At 42.7% G+C, this 23,580-nt stretch overlaps 1 protein-coding gene across 1 annotated transcript in view; it reads left to right on the top strand.

The window, feature by feature from the left end:
- Positions 1–504: 504 nt before the first annotated feature.
- LOC126292291 (potassium voltage-gated channel protein eag) overlaps positions 505–23,580 on the top strand; it is a 1,528,023-nt gene continuing 1,504,947 nt past the window's right edge. Inside the window, exon 1 of the mRNA XM_049986211.1 lies at positions 505–978. The gene's annotated coding sequence lies outside the window, so the exon portion shown is untranslated. The remainder of the gene's footprint in view (positions 979–23,580) is intronic.

Below are 23,580 nucleotides of genomic sequence, written 5' to 3'. Positions count from 1 at the left end.
GGTTTTATTTTATTAATAGTGGTCACAGTTTATTCTTAGACGTCATGTGCACATTTAAGTAAAGTTACATTAACGTCTTTTCTCTGTCTCTGGTTCAAGGCTCCGAACCAGAGTACTGCCATCAATTCTGTCTTCCTGTTATGTTACTTTAAATGCCGAAATAATGGAGTGTAGTTCAGCTTTGTGGCTCTGCCTTTAATACACGTGACTTGTTAAAGCCTCTTTCCTGTTTCACTTTATCCCCCTTTGAAGAAACTGAGAAGTATCAGACAGTTGCCCTTATGCTTATCCAGTCATTATTGTTGCGCCGATACTTCTTTTTTTCGTAGCAAGAGTTTGAGAAAGAACGCGAGGAAGAGAGAAATGAACCGCGTGGGACTAGCGCAGGTGAGCCGCTAAAGTGGAGAGGGTAGGAAAAAAAGAGATGCCAGTTGCTTCCGTCACTGCGCATGCCCGACCTTCGACTGCAAGGGCTAGAGGTGGTCAGTTGCCGCCGGCCGCCGCAGGGCTGCGCTGACGTCGCGTTCGCATGCCGCAGTCAACTGCGAACCGTTGCGCTGCGTTAGTGTCATGTTTGACGCATCCGAACAATCGACTCTCCGGCCACTACGTCCCGAAGTCTACCGCAGAAGCGTCAGATCCTGCCGCGACGGTCGTGTTTTCCCCCCCGTTCTCATTCCCCGCTCACTTTTCCACTCGTGACGGCGTACGTAAATACTGCAGTCGTGAATGTAGGCGGCGTAGTGTAAAGTATCAGCTGACATCTGTCCAGTAAGGCGCTGGTAGCAATTTGTTTTCGTGTCGGTAGAGAAAAAAAAAGAAACAAATTTACCCCCGTAGTACAAGGGTAGCACAGCAGTTCAAGATACTCTTACAGCCTCGGATAATTAGCCGATTCTCATTCATTTTGTGTGTGTGAAGCTGTCAGATCTGCAACGGATGTGCACTTACAGTTCAACAAGAAAGTAACGTAAGAAGGTGAGTAGAACGCTGTTGTACCTCAGTTCTGTTTCTTACCTTTGACACGGCAGACAGCCTTGTGTACCATTGCAATGAGATATTCCAAGGTTTCGAATATTATTTATGTGTCGTTTGCTATTGAGCAATAATAGTTTAAAACAAGCCATAACTAAAAAATGATTGTTTGCATTTTGGGACATTTACTTCAGTATTTTCTCCTGCCTGTATTTTTTTCTGATATTCGTAATAAGTGTTGGTGTTCAGTTGTTTTAAACGTGATAGCGTCTACTGCTTGCGCAAATGTTGCTGCCTTCGTTAATGTCATTGGAGAATACAGCAATTGGTTTAATTCACTCCGAAAATCCACTCAGGACTCTTGCCAGTTGACGACACAGAAAATTATAGGCATACCGGATTAAACAGGAAATCTTCTTTCAGTTGCGAAAATTTTGGACTAACTAATTACCTAACGAATCTAGTCAACAATACCGTTTGCATCGAGAAGGCGAAGCAACGCGAGATTTATTCCCCCTGAAGCATTCAGTTTTTGATTGTTCGCCAAGATGTCACTTGGATAGCAGCAATTTTTGTAATCAGAGAGAGAGACAAATCACGAATTTTTCTTTTCTGTCATGCCAGTTTAATCAGAACGTCAACAACAAGGATGGCTGTGTGGACAGCGTTCTGACGTCAAACAAATTTAAAAAAAAAAACTTTTCCTGCAGTTGCATAACATTTCTTTTAATCACGACATTTTTGATTGATAAGAAATATTTAACAGGCGACTTGACATTGCATATTGTACTTTTATGTCTCGTCCAAGTTAGACTAGTTAATGTCTTCCTTTCTTCAAGTCGACATTCAGACTATGAACGCGCTCAAATGCGTAAATTGTTGTCAAATAAATGAATATGTGATAAAGACGCTACTGCAATTGTTTTAAGTGTTAATCAGTTAACTTCTGACAAAGTTCTATGATTCATGTCATTATATCGTGCACTAATGTTTTTAGGTCACACTGGTTTAAAGCTCTGTTGTGAAGCCATAATAGAAGTCTATCACCGTGTTGGTGCTGAGATCATTACCCACCATGTATCCAAACTTGTGATATATAACTTTAAAACATTGCATTTTAGGAAGACTTGAACCTATTATCAAGATCTCAAGAGTTGACAATGCGTGTTTACTGCTTACTCATTTATAATTGTGGCCAGTGTCATAATGGTTTCAAGAATTTGACACTGGGGACGTGTCACCCCGTAATATGCCGTCTTTAACTTAATGGATCACACAATTGGACAACTGTCTTTTTTAATCTGTGATACTTAAAACTAACCAGATGAAATGTATTATTACTAAGGAAAATAGCAGCGAAACGCTTACTTTAAATTGTTTACACTGTATGCTGCAACAATGTGAAACATTGTTTGAAATGACTACATAAATTTATTAATAATTTTTTCAAACCCATTTCACAGTGCACATCTCCACACTTTTAAATTTGCTCTAATTACACTCCAGTACCTACAGTAGCTCCTCTGCGAAAAGTATTTACAAATATGTAGATACTTGAATGAATATTCCTTGTGTCTTTGACACTTGTTACAAAATAAGATTGATTCATGTCCACCCAGTTTTTAAACCGCCACAATCAGCTGTGCCAGAGGTACTGTGAATGTAGTTGGCAGATGGTTTACGGCATAAGCGCTCCAATTAGATTCCATAACGACAATAGAAATGAGAATCTGTGGAGTCATTGCTATGATACCATAGACGATAAGGAATCTACGATAGTCCATTGTTTTGTCCATTACTAGGCATCTTGCAAGTTGATGCTGTGGTTAAAGTATGCTACTCACTTTCAAATGTGTGTGATTCATACCCTCGTTCATACATGTTTTAGTTTGTCATGGTTTTCACTAGCATACTAAAGGCTATTACTGGAATGATGGATTCTGAAAGTGACACTGTCACAGTCCTGAATCATTTTTTTCCAGGCCAAACTTTTGTTTCTAAATTATTAATTTTGTTTTGGTGGTAGCCACAATTTTATCAGCTGTAGTTGTTTACACGTTCACATACAACAATATTTCCATGGTTCATAACATGAACACACTTATTCATACACAAATTACAATGAATGTAGAAAGTAGTAATAATAATAAAAATATATAATAATAATAATAATAATAACAATGGCAAAATACAAACAAAAAGTAAAATCTAAAATGTGGCCATATCTTGATATTTGAGTCTATGAAATACCATCCTTAGAATATTTATTGCTAAACATTAAGTGTGTTGTCATACAATTAGCTTGTCAGTATATAAGCTGCAATTATGAGTAAAGTTTTATGAGAAAATGTATATTTTTATTAAGTAGAGGGCAATTAAGGGTACTCAAACACTTACTGAAACATATTTGTATGGTGGTATGACACTTATTAGCACATATATCAATGTTCAGTTCTAATTGTATATTAGTTATATAAATTCCTAGGTTTGGACACATTTTCAATTCAGAAGTACTTAGCACTACTCAAAGCAGTGTATGACACAAGTAAACGTATTTACAAATATTTATATAGGTGCATAACTCTAATGGTAGGATTATTAGAAGCAAATGGACTGATAAATACAGAAAATCAAAGCACAATTCTTTAATATCTCTCTACATGTATTTGTCAAGTGAGTAAAATTAATGTTCTTCTAACCACTTTTTGAAACACTCTTGAACTCACGTAAGGATGACCATTAGGCCATTCTGGGGTAACTGTTGAACAGTTTCAGGCTCATGCACGCATGGGAAGGTCTTCACTCTTGAGTGCAATTAGTCTATCGTGTGCATATTACTTGTACTGTGCAATTAGAGATAATTTAAAGCCTATATTTGTGTAAATATTCTTTGACTTAAATTAAATAACTACAGAGAGAATAATCTACTGTGTTCTAATAGACACTTACGTCTTTGGTACTCAGGAGCACTGAAATGCAGTTAGTTAGTGGCACTTTTAATTGGTTTAATTGCAGGTATAAGTTAGTTTGCTATCCTTTTTTGTCAATAAAGTCACCTGGAGCACTTCATATCCTTATTTATATCGGCATAGCCCACTCATGCATAGGTCCTTTGATACTGACCGTGAAAGCTATTTTACTAGTTTCAAGTTTTGATCTGATGTTGTAACTTACCAAATGCCATTGTAAGTAAATACATGTATTAAGCGTTCTTTATTTGCAAAAATTCGTATGATTGCAGATCCATTTACAAAATACATAATATGGTAATTTGGGTGTGTGAGGAGGTTGAGAGGGTTACATTGACTTCCTTTATGCTGTCATGTCGCACATGGGAGAGTCTGGAACTTTACTTTTCTGACACTGAAATTCAGAGAATTATAAAAACTCCAAAAAACAAAATATCATGTGCTGTTCATTGTATTTCAAAAAGGATTGAGGAAAGTTGTTCTAACGTAATAAGCAGTGACCTTAGTAATATTTGTAATGCATCTATGTTACAGGAAATTTTTCCACACCTCTTTAAAAGAAAGTTGACAGGAAAGATTTAAATTATTATTAACCAATTTCCTTACTGACATCTTACTCCAAAATACTAGAAAAAGTAAGGTGTTCAAGAGTTAGTCGTAAATTTAAGTAGAAACAATTATTTAGCACATCACAGATTGGATTTCGAAAGGGTTACTAGATTGTGAAATTTATTTGTACGCTCAATCATCCAATATTGCAAGCCACAAATAACAAAATAATCGCCAGATCGGATTTCTTGTGATTTTTCCAAGGATTTTGATTCTGCAGGTGACATTACTCTAGCTATAAGAAAACTTATGTTTTATAGAATTGATGGCTTCACACAGCACTTGTTCCACTCACACTTCGTGAACAGTATGCAAAACGTTTTGTTGAATACTTCAAACAATGTTGGAAGGAGAGAAAATTTTAGTGACTGGGAAGAATTCATGAATGGAGTCCCACAATATTCAATTCTGGGTCCATCACTATTCCTTACATATCTGAATGACCTTCCATTTCACATTCAACAAGCAGTATTGATACTTCTTGCAGATTATGTTAGATTTAAAATAAATCCCTTTGGAGAGAAAACAACAGAAGAGACAGAAAATGACATTATCCAGGGAACTATAAAGTGGTTTCAGTTACTGCACTCTGCCTATATTTAAAAAAAAATCGCTGTATTCTATTCAGTACAACAAAAAGTCATGCCAACAATTGATGTAGTCCATGAGCAGGACTCAGGTGATAGCGTAGAATGCTCCTAATTTTTGGACGTAGATGTTGGTGAAAACCTGAACCGGTGGCAACATATTAATGAGCTTCTCAAACAGTTATATTCAGTGAGCCAAACGCTGAAAAATCTCGTGCACTACCTTCTGTACTATAAGAACAACTATCGATAATTGTCTGGCCCCTTGAATTTGGTAGAGAAACGGCCTTATTGCTATGCTTCAAGACTAGTTAATTCGAAAATGGAACTACATAGAGAATTCTTTTGCTAATTAATGTTTGTGAGTACAACCTACCCAGGAACACCATTACAAGTTGTTCATACTGTTTCTGATTCCATGCATAATACTAACTACTTTTAAGTAGATAACATTGATGTAAAGAAATAAAATCATTAACAAAACCGCAGTTATTGTAATTTCTCGGACACCTCGGACAAGATGATTGAATTGTTCTTACCATAAATAGTGCGATGCTGAGTATCTTAATTTTTACTTGAACTTCGTGACTTCAGTAACCACAATCACGACTTTTTTTGTGAGATGCAATGCTGTGTAAACTAAACATCGAACATAAAGTCCCACAGCTTTGCTGCACAGCACCGGCTTGCGTCATTTGCCCACGTTGACACAGCTGATATCGTAGCGTTCATTTATTATTCATTACATACTTACGATTTCCTTATCGTAGATCAGAAACTTAGAAACAACATTTGTATCTAGGTTTCCAAGTACAATTCTTGCATATGAGGATATGTCAGAAAAAGACTGTGAAATTAAATAAATCTATATAAAAAGTAATACAAGGTTTTGAAATCGAAAATTTTACCTGAAAAAAGCTCTCGCGTCCATCTCTAAGAAAGCTTGGGAAAAACTGTGCTTTATTATGGCAGCGAGGCATGGACTTTACATGGAAAAGTTGAAAGCTGAGACACGTTTAAATGGAGATAAGGGGCGTATGTTTAACGATAGGTTATACAAAATAAGACACACGAGGAAATGAGATCATACATGAGCCTGTACTGTTACTAACACTGGAGTGCGTACAAAAGCCCCAAGAAACATTGCTACAAAGTGCTACAAAATGTCTGTCAGTTACCCGACCAAGAATCTGAAATTGTATGCAATTCTGTAACGTCCCATGGACAGACAAAACTTTAAATTTGTATCGTTAGTAAGACATTACTGGAATATGATGATGATGAATGTACTTAAGCCATTTGAAGGTAAACTGAAATAGTAAGGAACCAGCAATGGCAATATCAATGAAGCGATTTGAATACCAGTGACTGAGTGGACGAAGTGAAAAAGGCTTCTACAGCAGACTGTAAAACATTTCTAGCTAATATAGCTGACATTCTCATTTTAATTGCGTTTATGAAGCGCTTTTGTATGTTTCTTTGCGTAATGTAAAGGCTCATTTCTCTCTCTACAGGGGACAGTTTAGCACAAAACAAACTGTAAGCAATTGGACAGAGGTAATCGAAGCAAGCTTCAAAGACCGCCCAAGAATTCACATCGTGCATTGTGCATAAAATAGTTATGATAATTTTGAAAGCTACTTTTTTAAATTGAGTACTTGCTCTCTTAACAAACAAAAATTTCCAGTCTCTTTCCTAGATCTCACTCTTTTTTTTCGACTTTAGACTGTGATACATTCACTACTACCAGTATTTTCACAATTAATGATAGCTCGTTTTCAGTTTTGTAGGAACATGGAGTAGTCATACGCCAAAATACTTCCAATTTTTTCCCACGATTTTGTTAGATTTTTTCCACAGCTTTTCTTTGTTTTGCTTTATGTATGAGCGTGTGTGGGCTCTTTTGACTCTGTACTGCTGCATGACTGTATTGGTTTTTCTAAACTTTCTTTGTTTACACAAATGGTTTTACCACTGTTCACTGATGCTTACACTAATCAGCCAGAACATTATGACCACCTACTTAACCGCCAGTATATTCACTGTTAGCACAGACAATAATGATGACACATCATGGCATGGAAGTAATGATACCTTGGTAGGTCGCCGGAGGTCGCTGGTACCAATCTGCAGCTGGCCACTGTGACCGAGCGGTTCTAGCGGCTTCAGTCTGGAACCGCGCTGCTGCCACAGTCGCAGGTTCGAACCCTGCCTCGGGCATGGACGTGTGTGATGTCCTTAGGTTAGTTAGGTTTAAGTCGTTCTAAGCCTAGGGGACTGATGACCTCAGATGTTAAGTCCCATTGAGCTCACAGCCATCTGAACCATTTGAACCAATCTGCAAACACAAGACACCTAATTTCCTTAAACTCTGGGGAGGGGGCCGAAGAGCTCTGATGCCATGTTCAATCACATCCCAGATGTGTTCGATCGGGATCCAGCACATCAGTTGGAACTCGCCACTGTGCTTCTCAAATCACTACATCAGACTACTGGCCTTGTGGCATGTCGCATTACCTTATTGAAAAACGCCACTACTGTCAGGAAACATGATACCATCATCATGAAGGGGTGTATGTGGTCAGCAACCAGTGTACAATACTCCTTGTCCATCGTGGTGCCTTGCACGAGCTCCACAGATACCCAGGTGAATGTTACCCAGAGCATAATGCAGCAACCGCGAACTTGGCTCCGCCCTGCAGTACAGGTACCACAGTGCTGTTCTCCTGGAAGATGACGGATTCGTCCCCTCCCATCGGCTTCACGTAGTATTGCAATTCATCAGACCGTGCAACGCTCTGCCACTGTACAAACATCCAGTTCCAATGGTCACTTGCCCATTTCAGTCATGGTTGCCAATGTTGTGGTGTTAACATTGCCACGTGTTGTCGGGTGTTGAGGCTCATCGTTAGGAGAGTTTGGTGCACTGTGTGTTCAGACACACTTGTGCTCTGCCCAGGATTTAAGTCTGGTGTTAGTTCTGCCACAGTTCGCCACCTGTCCTGTTTTACCAAACTGTCCAGCCTACAACGCCCGACGCTTGTATTGAGTGGCCACCCAACGCCACGACGACTGGACGTGGTATCGCCTCGGTTTCGCCACGTGTTGAAGGCACTCCTCAAACACCTGACGACCTTTGGGCCGTTATAATCTGCACTAGGTCAAACTCTGACAGATCGTGCGCCTTCACCATTCTACGCATGCACAGCGCGCTTACTGAAACTACCTCCACCGTGCTTGTGTCTGAACATTAGTCTCTGTGGCAGGTGACACTGCTATGGTCTGGACCGGTTTATATCGATAGTAGGTCGTTGGTCACAATGTTCTGGCTCATCAGTGTACTAGCCTATTTAGAAATATTTAGGTAGTGCATTGCCTACAGTTTTTCCATTTTGCTCAATATTCTCGTATTTTCTGCCTCGAAATCTGTCCTCAATTTTATATTTATTTTCTTTTTTTTTTTTATATGTGGTACTGTTCATCTCCGGAAGCATGGTCCTGCTATCTTCCTTATTCTTCATTTTTCTTTAACTGTAACCCATAGCTCATTCCAGGCAGACGAGGAGGAATCACCTTGGTTGTATAAAATCACGTCATAGCGTCATGTTTTGTCTGCTTCCATAGCCGAGTGGTCATAGAAACTGACAGTCATGTGGCGGCGGGGGGAGGGAGGGGGAGCGACCGCGTTCTATTTCCGGCACTGCCAGCGATTTTTCCTTGGCGGCAGGACTGGAAAAGGAGCATTCAGCGTCGCGATGAGAACTGAGGAGCTTCTTGCTTTGGAGATAGCGGGTCCAGAGTCAGTAAACCTGACCACTCTCGTAGCTCATCCGAATGAAACCATTGGCAGAGGATCACGTGGCGGTGGGTCGGTACCAAGTGGACCATGTAGGTCAAAAAGCAGAGATTTGCTTTTCTCCTTTCCTTTTAATTTCTGTTTTTAGTATTTTAACCTGTCTCTTTAGTGTAATTGAATCTTACAATTTTGTTACCACCCACTTTTTCTTTGAATGTTTTAGTGTACCATAGAAAGTTCAATGAACGTATCCTTTCCATTTTTTTTTAAATTGCAGGGCGGGACATAATTTGTTCGGGTTCTCATTTTACCAAGGCTTCAGTACACTTAGCTGAGATGCAAAAGTCATACTTCATAACTGTAAAGTGGGCGTAATGGATGACTCTTCATAATAATTCCTGAATGTAAGCAACTATTAATTGTTCATCAGACAATCCAAAAACCTTGATGCCCATGTTATATGTCTGTAGTCAGTAATTATCTGCATATGTTGCCTTAACGCGTTATGTGCCTAAGTACAAAGCTTACGGTATTGGATACAAGCTTCTTCCTAGACCAGTTTTCTTCTGAAATATGAAGTAGTGGTAAAGCCTGGACTCGCATGCGGAAGGACATAAGTTAAAACACACAGTCCAGCCATCACCATCTAAGTTTCCTTTGTTTCAAAAGTTACCGAAGACGTAATGTAATACGCTTACTATGAAAAGACATGGCAATCGTCGTGCTTCTTCCTCATCTTTGACTAACAACAGCTTGTGACCCATCTCCAATGACAACGTCATCTCATCGACAAGATGTGGAACTGTTATCTTCCTTCCTTCTCTTTATTTAAATATTGATTTTAAGCAACGGTTGTAATATTCTTAAAATATAGGATTTCACGGTCGTCGTCTGCTTCAATTAGAACTTCCAGGCTTAGAGGCCGTGGTCAGTGTATAAATCTGCATTCTAACGTTTCGTCTCCAAATGCAGGATGCATCTTCAGAGCGAAAATGGCTCCTACCGTCACGTGGTGCCGACCGTGGGACTATTTATGGACGGTGTCATCATTCCCGATTAAAATGATTGTCATTCTGCTACGGCAATGTCGATGTCCATATTTTATCGAACCTCAGATCTTCCTCTTCTTTTCTATTTACATTATTATGGCGTTTATGAATGTTGTTTCACTATACATAGGTGCAGTTGCTGACAGGTGTCAAAACATGCTTAGCCGTACACAAAAGGAACTGTCGTCTGGTTCAAATAGCTCTAAGCACTATGGGACTTAACATCAGAGGGTCATCAGTCCCATAGAACTTAAACCTAACTAACCTAACGACATCACACACATCCATGCCCGAGGCAGGATTCGAACCTGCGACCGTAGCAGTCGCACGGTTCCGGACTGCGCGCCTAGAACCGCGAGACCACCGCGGCCGGCGCAACGAAATCTGACTGTTCAAAAATGATAACTTGATTTCTCGAAATCTGACAGTTCAAAAATGATAACTTGATTTCAAATAATTAATACGAAAGAATGGCCCTAAATTACGAGAAATCCTAACAATAACCCATACATTTCATAAGTCACTTCGGCTACCTCACAGAAAATCTTCATTAAACGAACTACAGCAATGCCGCAAGCACGAATGCGCTCAGCTAAATAAGAGATTCTAACCACTGAAGGCTACAACTGCTGACAGGCATGTGGTTAGCAAAGGAAAGATTTTGTTGCAGAGCAAATAATGTATTTAGCAGATTTTACCTGAATCAAGTGACAATCAGTAAAAAAATTATATAATCACCAGTAATAAATCTCCAAGACGGACATACATTCAGACCGCCCACTGGCGCTAATACCGCGAACCTCCAACACTGCTAATTATTATACTCCATCCTCCCGTCACTGCTGGCTGTTCACCTCCAACTGTGAATCCGACCAGCCACAGATTCTCTTACAGTCAGAGTTAGTAATGCAGAACGCGCTGCTAGCATACAAACACACAAACAGCCTACTTACAACGGAAACTGACAACCAGCGGGGGAGCAGTGTGCTGACTACATGCCCCTCCTCAACCACATCCAGTGACGCCTTAGGGTTGAGGGTGGCACGGCAGCCTCTCAATACCGTTGAAACCGTGTTCCGACAGTGCTTGTTTTTTGCCACTAGAATAGAAATCCTGGGTGTTGAGGGATGAGTGTGGGGGAGCAGATGCGGTTGAAGGTCAATTTCGTATGTTGTTCTTGAAAAACTCGAAAACCGTGGCTCCCAGTGATGATGTATCCCAGTACAAAATTTAACTTCATTAAATCCTGTAGGGTAAGGTCGTACTATTTTTTCCTGTAGCAGTAATAGTACCCGCATAGCGAGAAAATACGAAAAGTGGTTTATGACAGCCAAATACACTCCTGGAAATGGAAATAAGAACACATTGACACCGGTGTGTCAGACCCACCATACTTGCTCCGGACACTGCGAGAGGGCTGTACAAGCAATGATCACACGCACGGCACAGCGGACACACCAGGAACCGCGGTGTTGGCCGTCGAATGGCGCTAGCTGCGCAGCATTTGTGCACCGCCGCCGTCAGTGTCAGCCAGTTTGCCGTGGCATACGGAGCTCCATCGCAGTCTTTAACACTGGTAGCATGCCGCGACAGCGTGGACGTGAACCGTATGTGCAGTTGACGGACTTTGAGCGAGGGCGTATAGAGGGCATGCGGGAGGTCGGGTGGACGTACCGCCGAATTGCTCAACACGTGGGGCGTGAGGTCTCCACAGTACATCGATGTTGTCGCCAGTGGTCGGCGGAAGGTGCACGTGCCCGTCGACCTGGGACCGGACCGCAACGACGCACGGATGCACGCCAAGACCGTAGGATCCTACGCAGTGTCGTAGGGGACCGCACCGCCACTTCCCAGCAAATTAGGGACACTGTTGCTCCTGGTGTATCGGCGAGGACCATTCGCAACCGTCTCCATGAAGCTGGGCTACGGTCCCGCACACTGTTAGGCCGTCTTCCGCTCACGCCCCAACATCGTGCAGCCCGCGTCCAGTGGTGTCGCGACGGGCGTGAATGGAGGGACGAATGGAGACGTGTCGTCTTCAGCGATGAGAGTCGCTTCTGCCTTGGTGCCAATGATGGTCGTATGCGTGTTTGGCGCCGTGCAGGTGAGCGCCACAATCAGGACTGCATATGACCGAGGCACACAGGGCCAACACCCGGCATCATGGTGTGGGGAGCGATCTCCTACACTGGCCGTACACCTCTGGTGATCGTCGAGGGGACACTGAATAGTGCACGGTACATCCAAACCGTCATCGAACCCATCGTTCTACCATTCCTAGACCGGCAAGGGAACTTGCTGTTCCAACAGGACAATGCACGTCCGCGTGTATCCCGTGCCACCCAACGTGCTCTAGAAGGTGTAAGTCAACTACCCTGGCCAGCAAGATCTCCGGATCTGTCCCCCATTGAGCATGTTTGGGACTGGATGAAGCGTCGTCTCACGCGGTCTGCACGTCCAGCGCGAACGCTGGTCCAACTGAGGCGCCAGGTGGAAATGGCATGGCAATCCGTTCCACAGGACTACATCCAGCATCTCTACGATCGTCTCCATGGGAGAACAGCAGCCTGCATTGCTGCGAAAGGTGGATATACACTGTACTAGTGCCGACATTGTGCATGCCCTGTTGCCTGTGTCTATGTGCGTGTGGTTCTGTCAGTGTGATCATGTGATGTATCTGACCCCAGGAATGTGTCAATAAAGTTTCCCCTTCCTGGGACAATGAATTCACGGTGTTCTTATTTCAATTTCCAGGAGTGTATATCATTGCCAGTTGCATAAAGAGGAGCAGCTGAATCACATACAGGGTGTCGGGAGGGATGTCACATAATTTAAAAAGTCGTATTGACATGTGTCCGATTTTCGATTGTTACATAAATGCAGTGGGTTGAACACTTCACAAACGCGAGTGTGGTATACGTTACATTCTGGGGCTTGTACCCGGTCTATATGCAGCCCGTACAGCATCCGCATCCAGGTGACTCAGTAAGAAGACAGCAATTTTGTGAATGGTTGGCTGCACACAGAATGTCGTGCACTACACATTGTTTACAGATGAGGCTACATCTACACGCACTGGTATCATGAAACCTGTAATTCTCACACATTGGCGATGGAGATCCCACGTGACACTGGGGATACAAGACTCAAATTAGGGTCTGAGTGAATGTCTGATGCGGTATGACTGATAATCTGTTGACAGGGCCAAATCGCATGACGGCCACAGCACGTTCCCTGATGGAAGACCTACATGCACTTTTGGAAAACGTGAGGTTAGCTCGACGACGGCAAATGTTCTTGGAGTATAATGCGTTACCATTTCACTGTACCAGGCAAGTAACCTAGAATGTAAATAACGCGTTTCCTCAACGATGGATTGGTCGTGGCGCATCCATTGACTAGCTGCCTGGCCACCCGACCTAACCCCATTACGGTTCTGTTATGTAGCTAGTTAAAGGGCCGGGCGAGATGGCGCAGTTGTTCTCACACTGCACTCGAATTGCGGAGGACGGCGATTCGAACCGGCGAACGGCCATCCACATCTAGGTTTTCTGTGATTTTCCGTAATAACTCCAGGCACATGTAGGATGATTACTTTGAGAGGCTATGGCCGATTTTCTTCCCCATCCCCAATACAATCCGAACTTGCGCTCTATCTCTAATGACCTCCGTGTCGATGGGATGTTAAACACAATCTTCCTTCCTTTCTTCCTTGCCTCCTAGATCAAGGAGGATGTGTATACTGCAGAGGCCAACTTGTCGCTCGCATCACCGACGATATTGGTCGCGCTAAAACCAGCTAGCATATGCCAACGATGGAAAAACTATTTTTCTGAAAATATCTTATTCTTATGTTTTAGGGTGGGAAATCCAAATACAATACTTTTAAAAACTGGATCACCCACCATTTCCTTACATATACAGTTAAATTTATTACATTATGCGATATTTTAAAGAATTTAACATCTTTTATATAGTTGAAATAATTTAGAAAGGAGGTGTAATGAATGTAGATGACATTGGTAGCACTGATGAAATACATTTATTGTCGAAAATGGTCGATTCTATTTTTGTGTTGACAGATGTTGTTTTATTTACTGTTAACCTAACCTCACTTTCCCATTTCCTGTGCATGTGCTCAGTACAAAGTCTAATCGTGGTTGTAAAAACTCTGCTGACAGTTTTTGTTGTATTTGTGGTGATTTTGTGACTAAAAACACGAAAGAAACATTACAGACTTTGTGAAAAACGTTTATCTATTGTACTTTGAATCTAACCTTGAAGATCAAGATAAATCTTGGGAGCTGCATAAGGTATGTTATGTGTGTGTTGAAGATCTGGGAAAATGGTCGAAAAAGCAGGAAAAAGCATTTAGATTTCATGTTTCAATTATAGCTACAATGTTAAAGAATTTTAAAACTTTAGGATGTTTAATGAGACTGAAAGTTCACTTTTTGAACAGTCATCCTGATTTCTTCCCGGACAATATGGGAGATGTTAGTGAGGAGCAAGGAGAGCATTTTCACCAGGACATTAAAGTGATCGAAAAACTTCACCGAGAAGTTGAGCAAGGACTTATCGTAGAAAAAGCTACACAAGACGCTTCAAAGAGAAAATAAATAGAGACCAATTCCAGCTGACAAGTGAAACCTTTATTAACACATGTCTATTTTACGTAGCTTTCTGTAAATACAAACCATGCATATGTTGTAACAAAGCTTTTCATTAATTTCCCTGTTTACCGTATAGCGTTGGAATTTTATACTATATAATAAAAAGCTTATTGCTCGAAAACTATGGGTGATACAAAAAAAACTAAGGCTAGATTTGGATTCAGCTCATAAAAATCTATAAATATCAGCTACCAAATTAATAAAAAACGTTTTCAAAAAAAGTTTTCGTGTGCCTGCGTAATCTCCGATGTGCCCCACAACACACCCTGCAGCTCGTTGACAGTTGCATTCAGACAGGTGGGGGACTTTTTTAATACCTCCTGTAGGATGGATCACTCATTTATCTCGCCATTATTCTGTCCACCCCAGCGCCTGCACAGCATTCCAGTAAGGTATACTCACACTTGTCTTCATAATCATTCATGAATTTGTGTAGTCTTCAATACGCTCCATGATCGAAAATTAGACACATGTTCATAGGATTATTTCTGTTTATTTTCATTTGTAGAACCACTTCACAGATCACGTGAAATTATTCGTGAATCACCCTATATAAACGTCAATAAAACAGACAAACTGTAGGGACGGATTCTGAAGGCAGAAAAGTCTTACAAAGATGAGTTCAGAGACATTGTCACCAGCAGCATACTGTCAACAACAGAATGGTCCGGTATTCATGTCGGGAACAAGCCGAGATGGTGTTTGCGTACGGCCAAGCGGGTGGAAACGACCGAGAGGCAGCACAGCTATACCAAAACAAATCCATTGACACAAATCCATTGACACATGTGAAGCTCTTTCTTGGCGTTTGTGTGATCATGGATCCTTTGAGACAGACGATTGTGTAGGGAGGGGGGCGGAGAGTGCGTACACTGGATTTAGAGGACCGGATTCTACTGGGTACAGGCTCCTGGCAAGTGGCCCGCCAACATTGTGTCAGCCAAAGTACTATCATGCGCGCACTGCGTGACAGCCGCTGCTATCGCCATCACCTGCAAACCCATGGAGGCCACTTTGATCATCAGTTGTGCCGCGGATGCGACGTAGCTCTGGACTGTGCCCTGGGATGATTTGTTGTTGTTGCAAGCACACTGTCGATTTCCGAAACCGTCTTCCCTGGACATTTTACCTCCACTTCGAATCAGAAATCTGAACTGGATAATCCATCGGTTTTATTAACGTTGTGTGTGTGTGTGTGTGTGTGTGTGTGTGTGTGTGTGTGTAAGGAGTAGTACAGTGTTAACTGCTCACCTTCGTATTGGTATACCGGACGAATCACCTAAAACTTGCGGCACAAATATTGCGGGAATGAAAAGTGATATTGATATGCGGTTTCCACAGAATGGATTGGTAATTAGGGGCTCATATTGATAGTCAAACAACAAATTGTAATAATACCTGAAGTTTATTTTTTGTGCAAATATAGACATTTTTTAATGGAACAAAGTCTATTGGCATTAACAAACTAAAAGTAGGGTAAATTATAACGTTATTGGTGTTTTTTGCAGGATTGTAGTGCGACTCGTTTACGTATTTTGAAAAGTTCTGACACTTTTACAGTATATGTGGTAGCACACACTAAAGACCAACACAAGGGGATGCGCCAGTTTTATGTGAATTCTGACCAGTAACGAGACAACTATCAAAGGTTGTGTTCAAAATGACCACCGGCAGCGCCAATACATGCTTCCAGTCTAGTATGGAACGACTGCTGCACACATGCTAGCATTTCAGCGGAGATGTCCGAGGAGGTTGCAGCAATACGTGTTAGCACATCATCGGGTGAAGGTATGTCCTTGTAGACCGTGTCGTTCTGCTTTTCGCACAGAAAAATGTCTACAGGCGTCAAACCTGGGGAATGGGTGGGCCGAGATACAGGTCCTCTGCGTCCATTCCACAGATTTGGAAACAATACGTGAACACATACTCTAGTACTTCGTGGATTATGGGCTGGACAGCCATAATGTTGATACCACAGATTCATCCTAGTCTGCAGAGGAGTGTTTTCTAGCATTTGTGGAAGATGGTTTGTTATGAGGTTGCAATATTTGTGTATGTTTGGCCTGCCGTCTATGGAAGACAGTTCTATAAGCTGATGGTTCACTATCCCACATGGTTACGCTCCATGGCTGACGTTCCACCAGATGAAACCAGTGAAGACTGTCAGCAGACCAGTAGTGAATGTTTCAGTGATTTACCTGGGCATGATTGGTAAATGCGGCTCCATCACCAAAACAGATACGTGATACATATGGAGTATCCTATTTTAACGCCCATCTGCGAAAGTTGACACGATTCTCCGTTTCCATGCAGCTCTTGATTTGGTAGGGACGGAACGTACGTCGATGGAGATAGCGTGGGACACTTGCCTGACCCATGCCACTTGCTAGTGCGATTGCGCGGGTTCTAACATGCGGATCAACTGCAACAGCAGTAAGAACGTTAATTTTTCCCCCTTCTGTCATCACTTGTTTTCTCCTGTTGCGGCGTCTTGGTGTTACACTAAGAATTTCACGCAACTGTTTGAAGACGTTCATAAAATACTGCAGAGTCGGTCACGCAACTGTTTGAAGACGTCGACAAAACACTGGAGAGTCGGTTGACGTGTATCGGGATATCTTATAGCAAAAACTGTACAAGAACAAACTACAATATTTCTACAGTTTCCAGCTTTTTGTGCGTTGGTAATTCCTATCGTCCACACACGACCTACTGCTTGGATTGTTCCACACTAACTGACAAGCAAGACGTGATGCATGCAAGGAGAACACAAGCAAGCTATGAGCAAACATAATATCATGCCCAGCAACTGCACAGGTCAAACGGTACAAACAATTGCCAGTGCGGAAACTTTTCAGAATACGATATCTCGTAAACGACTGGCGCTAGAACATTGCATAAAAAACAACTGACATTCTGATTTGGCCCTTTTTTAGTTTGTCAATGTTAATAAGCAATGTTTCATTTAAAATGTGTATGTTTGCACAAAAAATGAGTTTCTAATTATTATTATAATATTTTGATTGGCTAATAGTACGCCGGCCGCGGTGGTCTCGCGGTTCTAGGCGCGCAGTCCGGAACCGTGAGACTGCTACGGTCGTACGGTCGCAGGTTCGAATCCTGCCTCGGGCATGAATCTGTGTGATGTCCTTAGGTTGGTTAGGTTTAAGTAGTTCTAAGTTCTAGGGGACTGATGACCACAGCAGTTGAGTCCCATAGTGCTCAGAGCCATTTGTATCTTTTTTTTTTTTTCTAACAGTTCGAGCCCCTACCAAGTCATTCTGCGAGAAATGCGTATCAATAGCTCTCTCCATCTCCGCAGTATTGGCGGTGCAAGTTTGGGGTAATTAACCCTGTATAATAATTGTAAAAGAGATTGTCCTTTGAGACGATACGGAAGAAAAAAGGTCAGATGAACTTATGTCCGGAAATGCTTGGTTTCCGTGCTAGAGACGATTCATTCGGTTATACTTTGTTACAGAGACTGCAGTCTAATACGCGCTGTACCACAGAGACACACTTACAGTGTGCATCCCCCCGTCGGAGGTTCATCCCGCGTCCGGCCGTCCTGATTTAGGTTTTCCGTTATTTCCCCAAGTCGCTGCAGGCAAATGCCGGGATGGTTCCTTTGAAAGGGAACGGCCGGCTGCCTTCCCCGTCCTTCCCTAATCCGATGAGACCGATGACCTAGCTGTTTGGTCTCCACCCCCGAAAACAACAACCACCACACGCCGGAGGTTCGAGTCATCCCTCGGGCACGGGTGTGTGTGTGTTGTCCTTAGCTTACAAGGGGAGGCCGGGACGTTTGGAACGCGGATTTACCGCAAACTTCGTACACTCGTAGTAATCCACGAGCACAACAAAATGTGTGAGCAGTAGCGCGTACTTTTCAAGCGTTACTGAGAAAATCGCGAGATAATTTCTGTCGTCAAATATAGACCTGTGCATGGCCGTTATTATCCCGAAGCGGCGGCAGCCGAGTGTTTAGCGTTCAAGCCCGGTAATCGCTGGATCGAGTCCCGTTCCTCATGGTTTTTTTTTCAACACAGTCATTTTCTTTACTATTTACATTACCATTGATATAAAGGGAAAAATACGTGTAATCGGATGGAGTTTTATTAAATGTTCAATGTTACTTGACAGTCTACAAATTTTTATTATCACAAATAACATAATATTCATAACTGTCCACTAGTAAACGACCAAACGCATAAAGTGATACTGAAGATGTATGCTTGTCCGTGTCTTCAAAACTGTTCGTATTTAATCGAAAGAGAACGAGAAATTGCTTCTCGTGAAGACTCGATACTGGATAACGAATTATCAGCGCTGATATTTAAGAAAATACTGCATTACTCATGATTTGCTTCCAATTATGGGCCGAAATAGAGGTTTTTGAAAATGTTAACGAGGTTTAGTGTTAGCACGGAAAACCTCAAAAGACATTACATATACGGAAACATAGCATTTATTCAATGGAGCTGGTGCCGTTTAACTTTGTGTTCTCCATGTTTTTACGAAAAATACCATCCCGCTACTTGTACTCGTAGTGTCGAAAGCGACGATTAATTGTACATCTTTCGAAAGCTGTCTGTGCCGGTCAAAACTTGGAGATAGCAAGTCATTTCAGGCTCCTCCCAGTCATAAGAATTCTCAAATGACGGGCAGGCATACATCTTCAGTATCACTTTTTGCGTTTGCTCGTTTACTAGACGATAATTCTGAATATTATATTATTTGTGATAATAAAAGTTTGTAAACTGCCAAGTAACATTGTACATTTAATAAAAGTCCATCCGATTACACGTATTTTTCCCATTGTATCAACTGTAACATAAATAGTAAAGAAAATGATTGTGTTGAAAAAAAAACTGACGAACGGGACTCGATCCAGCGATCCAGTGGCTTGATAGCTAACCACTCGGCTGCCTCCGCTTCGTGGTAAAAATTGCCACGCACTGGTGTATATTTGACGACCGAAATTATCTTGCGATTTTCTCAGAAACGCTTGAGAAGTACGCGAGTGTACGAAGTTTACTGTACATCTACGTCCCAAAAGGTTGTGGCCTCCCCTTGTTTAAGTAGAGTGTAAGCCTAGGGACCGATGACCTCAGCAGTTCGTATAGGAACTTACCACAGATTTTAAATTTACAGTATGCACGGTTTCCTCCAATGGGTGCTACTGTTCCTCACACGCCATGCTCTACCGCCCTCTCCTAGCATTGTCACTGATAATGTTGTGAACGAGTCACTTCTGTCGCTGATTCACCTTACAGCGGATGTGATACACCATTGAGCACAGTGGTTACTTGTTCGAATCCAGAGCTTGCTGACATGGTGTTTACTTACGGAGAGGTAAACGACAACGGGCTGCTGACAGCATGGTTGTCATCAGGAGACCTATACCCGCCGACAACTACCACAGAATTCAATGTTTGCAACAGTGTTTTGCCGTTCGTTTGACGTGGGGTCATTTCAAGAAGCAGTTAGATGGTGGTGCTCCAGCCCACTTCGCCGTTAACGTGCGGACGCATCTCAATCGTGTCTTGCCTGGTCGATGGGTCGGACGAGGGGGTCTTGTTGCTCGTTCACCTCAACCCGTGCGAGTTCTGGTTAAGGAGACATCTCGAAAGTATCTTACTTGCAGTGCCCATTCCAGATGTGGAGACGCTGGAAGAGGCATATTTATGATGCCTTTGGCGCTGTTCGTATCAAGCCTGGCTGATGTGAAGGTGTGAGACAGAACATGCTACAGCTCGTACACGCATGCATTGGAACATGCACATGGGAATCGTTTTCTACACATACTGTAACGGTGGCTGCGTGGTACAGACCACATTAGAGAGCAGTCTCTGTAACAATGTACGACTGAATAAATGGTCTTTAACACGGAAACCATGCATGTCTGTACATACGCACATTAGACCTTTTTTGTCCCGTGTCCTGTCATCAAATGGTTCAAATGGCTCTGAGGACTGTGGGACTATGGTCATCAGTCCCCTAGAACTACTTAAACCTAACTAACCCAAGGACATCACACAACACCCAGTCATATGCTGTCATCGATCAATCCCTAGATAATGTACACGATGGAAAAAATCACCGGGTATAATAATCGCCGTACTCTACAGTTGCAATTGTAACTCGAAGGTCGTGATTCTCAGTTATACTTGACAACCAGCGTACTCACACTGCTTTCTGCGCTGATAGAGTGCACTTGTATACGACAAGACTAAAGCTGTAAATGGCCAGTGTGACCGAGACTTGCGAGTCGAGTCTCCGAGTGTATGGAAGAAGTAGCGAGTTCGGTGAGTTTAAAGCGAGAAAAAGGAGCTCATTTCTGATCTCTAGTGAGGACACAGGCGCAATATCTTGTTTTCGTTGTTTCTCATTTCACTTTAAGTAACGCTACTGGCCATTAAAATTGCTACACCAAGAAGAAATGCAGATGATAAACGGGTATTCATTGGACAAATATATTATACTAGAACTGACATGTGATCACATTTTCACGCAATTTGAGTGCATAGGTCCTGAGGAATCAGTACCCAGAACAACCACCGCTGGCCCTAATAACGACCTTTGATACGCCTGGGCATTGAGTCAAACAGAGCTTGGATGGCGTGTACAGGTACAGCTGCCCATGCAGCTTCGACACGATACCGCACTTAATCAGGAGTAGTGGTTGGCGTATTGTGACGAGCCAGTTGCTCGGCCACCATTGACCAGACGTTTTCAATTGGTGAGAGATCTGGAGAATGTGCCGGCCAGGGCAGCAGTCGAACATTTTCTGAATCCATAAAGGCCGGCACAGAACGTGCAACATGCGGTCGTGCATCACCCTGATGAAATGTACGGTTTCACAGGGATCGAATGAAATGTAGAGACATGGGTCGTAACACATCTGAAATGTAACGTCCACTGTTCAAAGATCCGTCAATGTGAATAAGAGGTGACCGAGACGTGTAACCAATGGCAACCAACACCATACACGCTTCCAGTGTGCGTTCACAGCGATGTCGCAAAACACGGATGCCACTATCATGGTACTGCAAACAGAAGTTAGATTCATCCAAAAAAAGACGTTTTGCCATTCGTGCACCCAGGTTCGTCATTGAGTGCACAATTTCAGGCGCTCCTGTCTGTGATGCAGCCATGGTCTCCGAGCTGATAGTCCGTGCTGCTGCAAACGTCGTCGAACTGTTCATGCAGATGCTTGTTGTCTTGCAAACGTCCCCATCTGTTGAGTCACGGATCGAGACGTGGGTGCACGATCCGCTACAGCCATGCAGATAAGATGCCTGTCATCTCGACTGCTAATGATACGAAGCCGTTGGGATCCAGCACGGCGTTCCGTATTACCCTCCTGAACCCACCGATTCCATATTCTGCTAACATTCATTGGATCTCGACCAACGGGAGCAGCAATGTCGCGATACGATAAACCGCAATCGCGATGGGCTATAATCCGATCTTTACAAAGTCGGAAACGTGATGGTACGCATTTCTCCTCCTTACACGGGGCATCACAACAACGTTTCACCAGTCAACGCCGGTCAGCTGCTGTTTGAGTATGAGAAATCGGTTGGAAACTTTCCTCATGTCAGCACGTTGTAGATGTCGCCACCGGCAAAGCTAATCATTTGCATATCACAGCATCTTCCACTTGTGGCTTAAATTTCACGTCTGTAACACGTCATCTTAATGATGTAGCAATTTTAATGGCCAGTAGTATGTTTTGGGGGTAGCTAAGTGAACATACATGCAACAACATGAGAGGTAAAACGTGCGTGAAACAATTTGCTAACGGAGAGGAAGCTTTGGCAAGAGAAAGTGTGTGGCCATTAAAACGTGATCGGCCTGGAGTAGAACTCGGGGCAATTGTCGTAACGATGACGCATGGCGCTGGGTTCCATTAAACAAATTGCAGAGCGGCGAAAACGCATTGCATTTATCTGTACACTGCGGCAGGTTTCGCGAGCCATTGGCCGCTGGTGTCGCTGTTGGGAGTACCAAACGTGGCTACTGTGCTCTACCACAGGACTATAGTGAGCCCAGAGAAATGTCAAATCATCGAGGCAACACGTGTCTGCCACCTCAATACTGAAGAAACTGTGCGTTAGCAGTGTAATTGAAACTATTTTCTATTTGATTTATCTGTAACGGAAAGAGATCCGGTTGGCTTCATCGATTTTCCGTTTTCTGAATAGGAAAAGTGTGTGCATTTAATCATCTTATTTGACCACCAACTAACTTGCTTAAAGTATCAAAGTATATTGGTATAAATAACATTTGGTGCTTTGATATATAACTCCTGATGGAGTGTCCATTTATAACAATTTGTTACAGAACAATCGTTACTAGTTCCTTTTTGTAAGACCACTTACGTTACTAAACTTCAACGTGTGCTCCCTTGGTAGCTCGGAGAATGGTGAGGCATTATTCCAGTCCCCGCCAGGTGTTTCGTAACGTGTGCTCTGTCACAGTACCCACAGCAGCTTGTATCCTAGCCTTCAGTTCGTCGACGTCAGCAAATGGTGTGACAAAGACTCTGTCCTTGATATAGGCCCAGAAAAGAAAGTCAAGGGGCGTATTGTATGGAGAAAGGAGTAATGGCCGGATGGGTGGATTGGAATGAACGGTCCAACACCCTGGCCACCCATCTCTCCAGACATTACGCCCCGTCATTTTTTTTCTGGAGCTATATCAAGGACAGAGTCTTCGTCACACCAGTTGCTGACGTCGACGAACTGAAGGCTAGGATACAAGCTGCTGTGGGTACTGTGACAGAACACACGTTACGAAACACCTGGCGGGGACTGGAATACCGCCTCGACATTCTCCGAGCTACCAAGGGCGCAAACGTTGAGGTTTGCTAACATAAGTGGTCTTACAAAAACTAGCAGCACTAACCTATGTAAC

The sequence above is a fragment of the Schistocerca gregaria genome, chromosome 9 (assembly GCF_023897955.1).
Source record: "Schistocerca gregaria isolate iqSchGreg1 chromosome 9, iqSchGreg1.2, whole genome shotgun sequence".
NCBI lineage: Eukaryota > Metazoa > Arthropoda > Insecta > Orthoptera > Acrididae > Schistocerca > Schistocerca gregaria.
This window is presented reverse-complemented; position numbering and strand designations above follow the sequence as displayed.